The following is a 12,404-nucleotide window of genomic DNA, read 5'->3' on the forward strand; positions in this document are numbered from 1 at the left end:
CCTCTGGCAGACTCAGCCTGTCAATCTTCAGAGGTCAGTAAAGCTAAGATATTTGAACTCTGATGCAGTTCGCAGTAAGTGCTACTTATTTTAGCTGACACCCATCTTGTGTGTGTTTTTCAGGACTAAATATTTACTATCGAAAGTAGTTAATAGTACATTTCTCGTCTTTCTAAATTAAAGTTTCTCTGTTGTGAATCTTCACCTTACCTTTAAGGCAATAAACAAAACTAACAAGCCCTGAAACAATACGGAGCGTTTTTAAATTAAAGGCTTCTGGCAAACTGTCAACTGACATTAGCTCTGTCATTCAGCGCGCTGTCAGCCCGAGAAGCCTCAGGACAGGACATCTGAATGTTAGCATCCTGATTAAAAGATTATGAATTCAACTTCAACCGTCAATAAACTAAAGCAGGCATGTAAAGAATGTCTGACCGCGCAAACGAACCCAGTCTATCAGGAAATAGCTACATCTGAAAGAACCAGAGAGGTAAATCAATTGATAAAAGGATATAGTTTATTGTAGTATGGTGGCAATTTAGACAATTTACTGTGCTTGAAAGCTGATGCAAAGGTCCAATGCGCCACCATGGCTTTTAAGGCCTAATTTTGGAATTCAGTCCTACAGGTCATAATCCCAGTTTCCGATGAAAGGAGATTACAAGAGCCGCAGTATTCCAGGCACACGTCCACCTGCAAAAAGGAGGTGAAAATAAATCAGTTAACATACTAGGATACAGGAAAGACTTGATGAAAACTGTGCAGTAATACCACTTTACCCATGTTATTTCCCATTCTAGAAGTGGAAAATCAGGATCTCCCGGTACAAGTGCGGTAATGCCATCAGTGTAAGTAGCGCTGGGTGCAGTATTATGGCACCTTAAAAGTTGCCCAAGAGATGGTGGGCAAGAGTGCTGATTTAGCCAAATTAATGCAGAGGTCGGCATACCTGCTGTAGATTTCTTTTATTTCCAACAGTTCCACCGAAAGAAGTAATGGGGTCAGCCAAATACAGGGGTAAATCATTGGTGTACAGGGAGATAACATACTGAGTCATTGTCCTATTTTAGGCCTCTTATCAGAGAGTTCTTTCAAATACAGCACACCACATGTTCAGAAAAGAGACCAGAGAGAAGAGAAGACTTCCATGTCTTGTACCAGTGCTGTAGAAGAAGGGTAGCATTAAAATTCCATTAACCTTCACCGTTGGCATGGGCCATGTATACAATTACAATATCCACCAAAGAAATTTCAGACGACAATCCATCCGTCTCAGTATCCCCAACACAAACGGGCATTCAACTGAGTCAAATGTCTTCTTGCAATCCAGCCATAGGACCACTGTTGCTCTGCAAGATTTCTAGCATATGTGGGCGGCCATAAAGGCATCTGTGGTTGCACCTAGCTGGGCGCTGCTCATAAATCCTGATTGATCAGGATGAATTGGGAATTCTCAGTGTAGAGACGGTTGGGTAGGAATTTTAAAGTAGTTTGGTTTTCACATTCAGAAGAGTAAGGACGTATAACATGCATATTCCTCAAGGGATTTGTCAGGTTGTGTTTGTGTATTTGTTTGCCAAGATATAGACTTATGAAAGCAATTCATAAATGGGATAAACCAAACATTTAATACAATTGATACACTGAATTAAAAACAAATTTCAGATAGATTTAACAAATAAAGCAATCGCAACAATTATATCTGTGGAAGGTATCTCAGACACCAACATGTATCGCTGGATATTATGTTTCTGAAACACAGTACGTAATGTACATTGACATTGCAGTATAAACAAGTTATAGTCAAGCAAAAGATGTCTAACATCAAACGTAAAGTTCAAATTACACACAAAAATCATTTAAAACACTAGTATTGCTGACAACAAACTATTCATTTACCGCGTTTGATTCAGCCCAAACCTTCAGGGAATAATCTGAATGTGCATTCCCCTGTCGGATAAGCTCTTTAAATAGGGAAACCTCTCACAGTGACCCAGCCAGAAATGGAGAAATAAGAGGAATTGCTAAACAACTAGGCTAGGTCACATTCCTTAAAATATTTGCAAGCCCGGCATCTTAACTTTGATTTAAACACAGCAAAATAATGATTTTCTTTTACCAATGATGATATTTCTTTTTTTTTTTTTCTTAAACAAAGCACTAATGTATTCTAGCGTTCATTGGATAATCTGACTTGTGGAAAACAATATTTAAATCTTAAACAACTAGATTGAGCAATCAGCACCCAGACCATGACATTAAGCTCCAGTCTTGGCCGATAGGACTGGTGGGTTGCTGAATTGGATGTAGCCAATTATCTTTAGGATCTAAGGCTTCAAAGTTTGGTACTATAAGGAGATTGGGGTATTACTTTGCAGGCAATACTTTTGACAAGTGAAATCGTGGACACAAATCATTTACTCTACTGAATGCTCTAGTTCCAACAGTGGCAAGATGCACATTCCGTTTGATGAAAATATCAGTCCCAATTTTTTAAAGGATGAAACCTACTGCAATTTTATATTCAACAACCACCATAAAACTATAGGATCTTATTGCAAAGTCCAACCTCTGGTATGGTCCATGTTGATTGTGAGCTTAATAGTTCTACAGTACCAGTTGAGGGCTGTCAGTTTCCTTTCATGCTCCACTGGTCAGTAGTTCATAATGAAAAGATCATCAGCATAAAGTGAGAAAGATATGTGTCAATTCTCCATCTTTGGGGGTGTAGGAGGCTGGCCTGGCTTGTAGTGGGTACCAATGGTACTTACACCTTATACCGAGTCCAGTTATCCATTATTAGTAGAGTGTAGTAGTGTTCTAGCAGCTTAGGCTGATAGAGGTAGCTATCGCAGAGCAGCCAAGGCTGAACTAGGAGACATGCAAAGCTCATGCAATACCACTTATATCATATAGGTACTATATCATAAGAAAGACAATATTCATAGTTACTAAAAATAAAGGTACTTTATTTTAGTGACAATGTGCCAAAAATATCTCAGTGGATATACTTCCTCAGAAGGTAAGTAACATACACAAAATATACACAAATAACGAAATCAGGTAAGTAAAACAGTCAGAAAGTAATGCAAACACTGTAAAACACAATAGGATGCAATAGGCCAAGGGGCAACACAAACCATATACTAAGTAAGTGGAATGCGAACCACGAATGCACCCCTAGGCAAGTGTAGTGTGTAGAGGGTCGCTGGGAGTGTGAGAAAACACTAAGGGTGTAAAGGAGACCCCACCCCAGGACCCAGGAAAGTAGGAGTAAAGTACTACTATTTCCCCCAAAACACATTTAAGTCTTGATAAAGGATTTCGCAAGGACCACAACTGACTGCAAAGCAATGAAGACGGATTCCTGGACCTGAAAACCTGTAAACGAAGGGGACCAAGTCCAAGAGTCGCTAAAGTGTCCGGGGGGGGGGGCAAGGGGCCCACTAAACTCCGGATGAAGGTGCAAAATGGCTACCACCGGTTGGAAGAAGATGCTGGTTTTGCACCAGCAAAAGGAGGTAGGAGGTTCTGCTTTGTTGCGGTTGGAGAAAAAGGGTGCTGCCCAGGCCCAGGAAGGACCAGGATGTCGCCACTCAGGAGAGGAGATAGAGGGGCGCCACAGCAACGTAGAGAGCCCACTGGAAGGAGGGAAACACCCGCAGGAGTCCTTGAACATGGGTTCAAGAAGATTGAACACAGCGGTCGTCTCAACACTGCAAAGAGAGGTCTCACGACACCGGAGGTCAACTCAGGGAGCTGAGCATCGCAGGACGGAGTCCTGGGGACCTAGGCTTGGCTATGCATGCAGGATTTCTTGGAAATATGCACAGAAGCCCTTGTAACTGCAGATTACATGGTGCACAAGATTTCTTTCTGGGGAGGGGAGGCAAGGACTTACCTCCTCCAAATTCAGACAGTTGGACCTCTGGACAGTCTGGGTCATTTGGGTCCATCACCTGTGTTCCAGGGACCATGCTCATCAGGATGAGAGGGGACCCAGAGTACCGGTGAAGCTGAAGTTTGGTGCCTGCTGGAGCAGGGGGAAGATTCCGTCAGCCCACAGGAGATTTCTTCATGGCTTCCAGTGCAGGGTGAAGGCAGGCAGCCCCAGAGCATGCACCACCAGGAAACAGTTGAGAAAGCCAGCAGGTTTAGGCGCTACAATGTTGCTGGTAGTCTTCCGGCTACTTTGTTGCAGTTTTGCAGGCATCGTGGAGCAGTCAGCGGTCGATCCTTGGCAGAAGTCGAAGAGAGAAGTGCAGAGGAGTCCTGCTAGATTCTTCCAAGTCATAATCTGATGACAAGCCCAGCGGAGAGACCCTAAATAGCCCTCAGAGGCGGACTGGCTACCTAGGCAGGTATGCACCTATCAGGAGGGGTCTCTGACGTCACCTGTTGGCACTGGCCACTCAGAGGCCTCCAGAGTGTCCCCACACCTCTCAAAACAAGATGGCAGAGGTCTGAAACACACTGGAGGAGCTCTGGGAACCACTCGTGGGGTGGTGATGGACAGGGGAGTGGTCACTCCCTTCCTTTGTCCAGTTTCACGTCAGAGCAGGGCTGGGGTTCCCTAAACCGGTGTAGACTGGCTTATGCAAGGAGGGCACCATCTGTGCCCTTCAAAGCATTTCCAGAGGGTGTAACACCCTGTTCCCAAAGGAAATCCATTGTTCTCACTTCCTGGGACTGAGCTGCTCAGACCCTAGGAGGGCAGAACCTTGTCTGTGGGGTGGCAGCAACTGTAGCTGCAGAGAAAACCCCAGAGAGCTGGTTTGGCAGTACTGGGGGTCCATAGTGGAGCCCCCAGGATGCATGGTATTGGCTCCCCAATACCAGATCTAGAATGGGGAACAATTCAATGATCTTAGACATGTTACATGGCCATATTCGGAGTTACCATTGTGAAGCTACATATAGGTATTGACCTATATGTAGTGTACACGTGTAATGGTGTCCCCACACTCACAAAGTCTGGGGAAATGGCCCTGAACTATGTGGGGGCACCTTTGCTAGTGCAAGCGTACCCTCACACTTAGTAATTTTGCACCCAACCTTCAGCAAGTGAAGGTTAGACATATAGGTGACTTATAAGTTACTTAAGTGCAGTAAAAATGGCTGTGAAATAACATGTGCGTTATTTCACGCAGGTTGCAATGGCAGTCCTGTGTAAGGGTTTGTCTGATCTCCCTATGGGTGACAAAAGAAATGCTACAGCCCATATGGATCTCCTGGAACCCCAGTGCCCAGTGCCCTGGGTACCTAGGTACCATATACTGGGGACTTATAAGGGGGGTCCAGTATGCCAATTGAAATTGGTAAATGTAGTCACTAGCCTATAGTGACAAATTTAAAGCCAGAGAGAGCATGAGAGCTGAGGTTCTGGTTGTCAGAGCCTCTGTGACACAGTTATGCACTACACAGGCAGACACATTTAGGCCACAAACTATGAGCACCGGGGTCCTGGCTAGCAGGATCCCAGTGAGACAGGCAAAAGCATCCTGACATACATGTAAAATTGGGGGTAACATGCCAAAAAAGATGGTACTTTCCTACAGGGGGCAAAAAGAGTGAATTTCTGCCAATGTTTTGGAGAGATCGGGTGAGAGTAATCTGAAAAGTGAAGGGGCCAGGAAACAATCATTTTAGGCCGTTATTTCGGGTGATATGAGAGTTAAAATAACAGTCAGCATCACATTCACCTGACCCCATCTGCATGAGTGTAGCCTCTGAAGAATACTCAATAATCCAGCAAGGCTGACATATTGAAAGCCCTGGAGACCCACTTTCGTCTCTTTCTGGATAGAGAGAGTGGGGAGACGGACCCTAATGAGTTGGAAAGTACATTATAAGAATGACTTTGCTATGTCTCACACCAGACGAAGTCTGGGCCCTTGACATAGCTCTTACACCGGATGAGTTGCAAACAGCAATCCCAGGCCTCAATAGGGTAAAGGCACTCAGAGGTGACGGGTTTACCGCCTAATTCTATCAAAGGTACACGGGGTTCTGGGAGAAAAACTGGTACAGGTCTTCACAGAGGTGGGAACCCTTGGTGTCCTATCACCGACTATGCATGAAGGCATTATTAACCTTCTGCTGAAACCCAGGGGAGACCCGGAAGATCCCTCCTCTTATAGTCCTAAAGCCATGATTAACACCGATGTAAAAATCCTTTGCAAACTGCTGGTGGTACAGTTGCGAGGAGTAATCCTTAGCTTGGTCCATAAGGATCAGTGTGGGTTCATGCCCTCCCGTAGCATAGCATTTAATCTGAGGCACCTAATTCATATTTTGCTTGAGACAGAAAACTCAGAACAAGATCTGGCCCTGTCGTCCTTAGATATAAAAAAAAACGTTCAATACAGTGAGGTGGGCTTATCTCATGAGGGTCCTTAAGAAGATGCGGGTTGGCCCAGTTTTTCAAAATTGGGTCTGCCTCTTATATACAGAACCTAAGGTGGGAGGTGATGTGTACGCGGCTTGGTCGGTGGACCGGTACAATCGTCTGGGTGTCCTCTATCACCTCTGCTGTTCTCATTAGCGGTGGAACCTATGGCCATCATGTTGCACAGGGAACTAGAGGATTGGGGCATACAAGATACATGGGACTACTCACATCATCTCACTATACGCTTTGATAATGCCTTGGTATACGTTCAATCCCCTACAGAGGTAGTGCCTATATTGATACAGCACCTTGAGACCTTTGGCCGGGTATCAGGGTTACAGATTAATTTACGAAAGATATTATTTCCCATGGGTAGATTAGCAGGAGTGCCCCGCGAACACTTACTTCCATTTGGGATTGGGTGGGAGTGGGAGAACTTCCGATATCAAGGCATTATGGTCACTAGGACGTAGGAGGAACATCAACAGGTAAATGTTGAGCAATTAATACGGGCACTTACTCGATCACCATCTGGAATACTCTCCCCCTATTGATCATTGGTCAGGCAGCGGTGGCCAAGATGGTGTTTCTGCCCAGGTGCCTTTACCCCATTCAAAAAACACTGTTTCCACTACGAGAGCAGTAATTTAAGGCAATGGACAGTTTACTTACAGCCTTAATATCGGCAGGAAAGCACAGTACGGTCTCCTTAAAAGTTCTGAAATGGGACATATAGGAAAGATGCATAGTTCTTCTAGATATTGTATTATTATGCAGCACATCTACAACATGCAGCCAGGTTACTTACAATAGGGATAATTGGGAGAAAAGACTTCTACAAGGGTCCACAGGAGGAGACCCATTACCACATCTACTAATGAGGGGCGGTCGAGCAGCCACGTCAATTTCATATTTGATTACACACTTTCCGCAGTTATGGGAAGTAGTGGTTAAGACCGTAGCACGTAAAGCCCCATTTGACAGAGAACTGCCACTCTGGGAGCTGGAGGCGTTCCACTCCATTGAGCGGACCATGTCCATGGAGCACTGGAGAGAGGGTGGCTGCCTTCTTGCGGGGCCTATATCCAGGAGAAACCTTCATTACATTCCAAGAAGCACAAGACATATTTGTGGTGGGCTATGGTAATTTTTTACACTACGTCAAATCGGAAAACATTGTGAAAGAACTCTAGTGCACACAGCAAGACCCCCCCCCCCCCCAAAACTTCACAGACACTGGGGGGATTGTTACATTGGTGGAGGGTAGACACCTGATTTCCTTGTTGTATGGGGCTCTCTGAGAGAATCAGACAAAGCAGGTATACTGAGCGAGGGCGGCTTGGGAGCTGGACATTGGCAAACCCTTTGCAGACTCAGACTGGATGCCTGCCTGTGGATTAGTGAAATCAGTCTACTGCAACAACAGATTCAAATTACTCCACGTTAACTTCCTACATTGCACATGTATAACACCAGTTAAAATTAACCAGATTAACTCCAAGAGGAAGGCAAGGTGTGCCCATTGCTGTGTGGAGGGAGTCACTTTCATCAATCTGGCGAGGTCATGTGAGGGGGTTTTTGAATTCTGGGCAACAATTATAAGCTGCATTGCTGAAACATTGAGGATCGGTATCCCACAGACGCCTGTGCATGCTTACTGGGTGGAATCCAAAGACCCAGGAGACACAAGATTGCATATAGATTTCTACAAATGGCATTGCTTCTTGTGAAACATACAATAGTGATGGGATGGATGGGAGCACAGACGCCTAGCAAGGCCCTATGGATAAAGGATGTCCCGGAATAGACGGTCACGAGGAACAACACATACAACTCTCTCGCACAGACAATAAGGTTGAGGGAGACCTCATGGCATGGGGCAGAATGTTGGACAGTTTTAACATGCATGAGGATACAGACACAGACAGATACAGGGGGCTCAGGAACTGGGAGCATAACACCCCCTTAGGCCAGAGGGAGATACTATTACTGAGCGAGAATCCACTGAATAAATGTCAATTAATGTGCAGTTCCTGTCTAGGTCTCTGTATTGTCTATGGTATCTGGCATACTGATGATTGCATGCAAAAATGTATACCATATGAATATGCCATGTCCATGCACGTTTTGATCACGTTTTGTTCTTTAAAAATGCAAAAATAAATGTTTGAAACAAAATAATTCAGCTGGGATATTACAGCTCGAATTACAACTCCACAATTTTGAACAGAAAGTATTAGAAGCCATACAGTCCGGGATTAAGTACTAATCTGGAACCATTTTCACTATTGAGTCAAGCAAGGAGATGAGACAATAATTCATTTCTATTGCCTTTCTTATAAATAAGCTTGATTAACACTCCTTCCTTTCCAAGAAGCAGGAATTAAACCCATTTAGGTAATCCATTTGACAAAAGGACATCAGTGAACCATAAAGCATTACAATGACCAACCAAAGGTATAATAATCTTGCCCACTGGCTCTTGAAGGATTTAAAGAAACAATAATAGCAACTACTACTTCTTTCTTTATTCAACCTATAAATTAAGAGTCAGGTGTATAACAAGTTTTCTCCTTACAAGATAGTCCTAGCCATTACCTTAATAAAAATGTTAATATAGATGGATCAAGACAAATCTAGAATAACATATTCAAAAGTGGAGAAACCCTAACATTTCCATTGGTTTAACAAACGTAATTTCTTTAGAATCTCTTTTCTGTTGGCATTTCAAGTCAAGGACAGAAAGATTAGGAATGTGATTTTGAACATTAGGGATGCTGTTGGTGATGTACAAACTGGACACATTAGCAGCTTTACATCAGTATTACCCTAACGTCTGTACAGAGCATTGAAGAGCTTCCGAAGAGGAAATTGTTAGTTATTTGGACACTGTTCAACTACAAAAGCTGACTGAGCGACAACTCAGGGTCTTGGCTTCCCAGATCATGCAGGGTGAGAAGGCCATCTCGCAGCTCACCTTTAGTAAAGTGACTAGTCTCATTTTAATCACTATAGAATTTTACAAGGCTTTTTCTATAATCTAGACATGGACGCTGCTTGACCTTTTTTAATCTATAGCTTTTCAGGAGGTGGTAGTTAATTCATTGGGTAAAACGTTTATAGTGGTCTTTTTTTTAAAAGAACAAGAATGTTTATATAGTGGTTCATATGGGCTAAATTGGCTTGTTAATTCTGATTCCAAAATGATTTTGTCTAATCGACTTGCCACCATTATTACCTCTGTGGCTGATTCCATGGAACATGATTTCAGGAATTCTAATTTTTCATAGTGCAAGGGTGCCTGTGTTGGCACTAGGCAGCCAAAACAGCACCAGCGCTGTCCGGAAAGAAAAGGAATGCACCACATTGGATAACTATGGCATATTCCTGCCCTTTCGCTTTGACACAGGGCAGCGCATCAAAGTAGCTTGCTGCACTGCCCTGCACCAAAAAGTAATACATTTGCCCCACAATGTTGATCATAAGGAAGTCAATGAACACAAAAATAAATGTCTTCATTGTACCTGAAGACCTCAAAGTTTATAACAAGTTAACACAAGCAATTCTTAATGTTTCTGTTTTAAAGTTCACCATTTTAAAATACTTAGTTCACTTCATATTTATTACATGAATGGGGACTCCAAGACACCTTTAGCTGTTTTTGCTGTAATTCCATCAAGGCAGACACAATCCATATGTTTGCTTCATGCCCTAGTTTTACATTTTACTGGTCATAGGGATTTTATCTTTCTTAACCAATTACAAAAGATACATAGGCTCTGGGATTATAAAATGCTAATAGTTCGTCACTCAGCTGAGATTGTTTCCTCTAAACTACATATTTGCTTTTTTGCTACCACCATTGTTAGACTTAAAATCACACGCGCCTGGCTTCAATAGGACCCACCAAATAATAACGGTTGGTGTTGGTGGCAGGAATATGCCTTTGAGATCTGGAAATTTGTCATTCAAACTGGACTTCCACAGTGGGAGTGCTGAAGAATTTGTAATTCAATGATGGTTTGTTTGGTCTTAATTGCTCCTGGTTATACCCTATGAACAGACAATTATCTGTTTTAGTCTATTGATTTCAATTTATTTTTCAGTTTTATTGTTTAAAGTATGAAGCATAGGCTATAATGATTTCCCATTTTTATTTAATTAGGATGCATTATTCTGAGTCCTGTACATTTTTATGTGTATCTGTGGTACTTTTCTAATAAAAGATCTCTTTTGGGAACTGCATTAATATTTGTCTCTCAACTTGCATGATAATATTTACATTTCCTCTCTTGTAATAAAATTGTATGCTGCCCTCTCACTTCCTCTGCTATGGTAAGTTAAGTTGCCATTAATGTTTTTAGGTCTAGCATTAGCCAAGACCTTTTGTTTTTTCCCACAAACAATCTCACCAAAGGCAAGTAAATACACACATTAATATGGGGGCTTTAGTCAGCACTCTCTACCCAATGACTGTTGCATTTTTCTTCACATTTTTCTTCTACCAAGTGCAGCATTCAGCATTGGTCAATATCTCAGCCCACTTTAGGCATTGGCTCTCTTCACTGTGAGCGACAGCCTTTTGCTTCTCCACATGTGTCTAAAAGGTAAGCCATTTCAGTGACAGAAATGAGAGACCAGTCCCTCCTTGAAGTCAAGTGGAAATGGTAAGCAATTACAGGCAAAGACGTTTTCATCAACTTGTGAACACTTTTTCCCTTGTAGCTGCTCTCGCACTCCCAGGTCTTGCATTTATTTACTCACCATCCCTATGTTACCAAAACTGCAGGTCAGCAGCATTTGTTTTGCTGTGTACTCGAATGTTGTTTGAGGTGCACTCTGGTGCCTTGAGCATTGCGGTCTATACCTGCATCACTGATGTAGCAAATGAAGCCTTTTCTCGAGTTTCTGTGTTTTAGTTTTCATTATTACTTTAATGTGTATTTTTCTGTCTATGGAAACATTGCATGATATTTTAAAAGGTCACATCTTCCTTTACTTCCAGTTTTTTTGCACCTGGTGGTTGCGTGAGTGTGGGTAGTCTGAGGTGGTGTAGATTGGCTCCATCACTAATTCAAGTCTTTGTCATCTACCATGTGTGAAAGAGTTAAAGTAAATAAAATGAGTCCTCCACTGTGAATTCAATAGGTGACTGCCTTGTGGAAACGCAAGAGAGTTGTGAAAGCTGTGTGTTGGACAGCATATTTACTCTAAAAAAAATATTTCACTGAGGCACTTATAGTTGTTTATCATCAGTTGCTTGAGATGATGCCATTGTATGATAAAGTAAGAACTTGTACTATGTGACACTCGAGGCGAACTGTGTGTGGTTAGTTCAGGCCACTTGACTTGTCAAACTCTTACCTAGAACTGTGCGTCTCAGTTCCACCATTATTCAATTATTAATAAAATTAAAGGAAGAAATACACATCCCTATTTATATATATATATATATATATATATATATATATATATATATATATATATATATATATAGGACTGAGCACTCCCTGCCATACATTATAGGGATATTGAGAGTCACTGAGGCTTTTCATTATATTATAGGGCATAGGTACTCGCAAACATTTGCCCAGGGACCACAATGTATGGTCTGTGGTGTGACCAAGGTCCGCACTGATGCCAGCAGGGTGGGAGTAGAGGGTCTTGGAGGGTCAGTGGTTGTATAAGGTGGTTGTAGGGTAAGCAAAGCATGTACATCTAGTGGTTAAATTGCACAATGTGAAACCAGAAAACCTGGGATCAATCCCAGCTTTCCCTTTGACCAAACTGTGTGATCCTAGGCAGTTTTTTTCACTGTGCCTCCTTTTTCTTTATTATGGCATATAAGCGGACCTCGATATACGTAAGTACAAAACCTTCTCCTGTTTTTTATTATAATTTTGTCCACATATATTAGCAAACCTGGCCGCCCAGAGGGTGCATCACAACTGATTTTGCTTTTAAATCACTATTGTGATTTTTGTCAGGGTGGGATGTGGAAGAATGAATGTTT

The 12,404-nt window shown here is 42.5% G+C and overlaps 1 long non-coding RNA gene across 2 annotated transcripts in view; it reads right to left on the reverse strand.

Moving 5' to 3' along the window:
- Positions 1-521: 521 nt before the first annotated feature.
- The window catches only part of LOC138249207 (uncharacterized), an 86,835-nt gene continuing 74,952 nt past the window's right edge, over positions 522-12,404 (reverse strand). For both annotated transcript variants that reach the window (XR_011194783.1, XR_011194784.1), the window contains one exon: positions 522-693. This is a non-coding gene — a long non-coding RNA (uncharacterized lncRNA). The remainder of the gene's footprint in view (positions 694-12,404) is intronic.

Source organism: Pleurodeles waltl, chromosome 8 (genome assembly GCF_031143425.1).
Source record: "Pleurodeles waltl isolate 20211129_DDA chromosome 8, aPleWal1.hap1.20221129, whole genome shotgun sequence".
NCBI classification, from domain to species: domain Eukaryota; kingdom Metazoa; phylum Chordata; class Amphibia; order Caudata; family Salamandridae; genus Pleurodeles; species Pleurodeles waltl.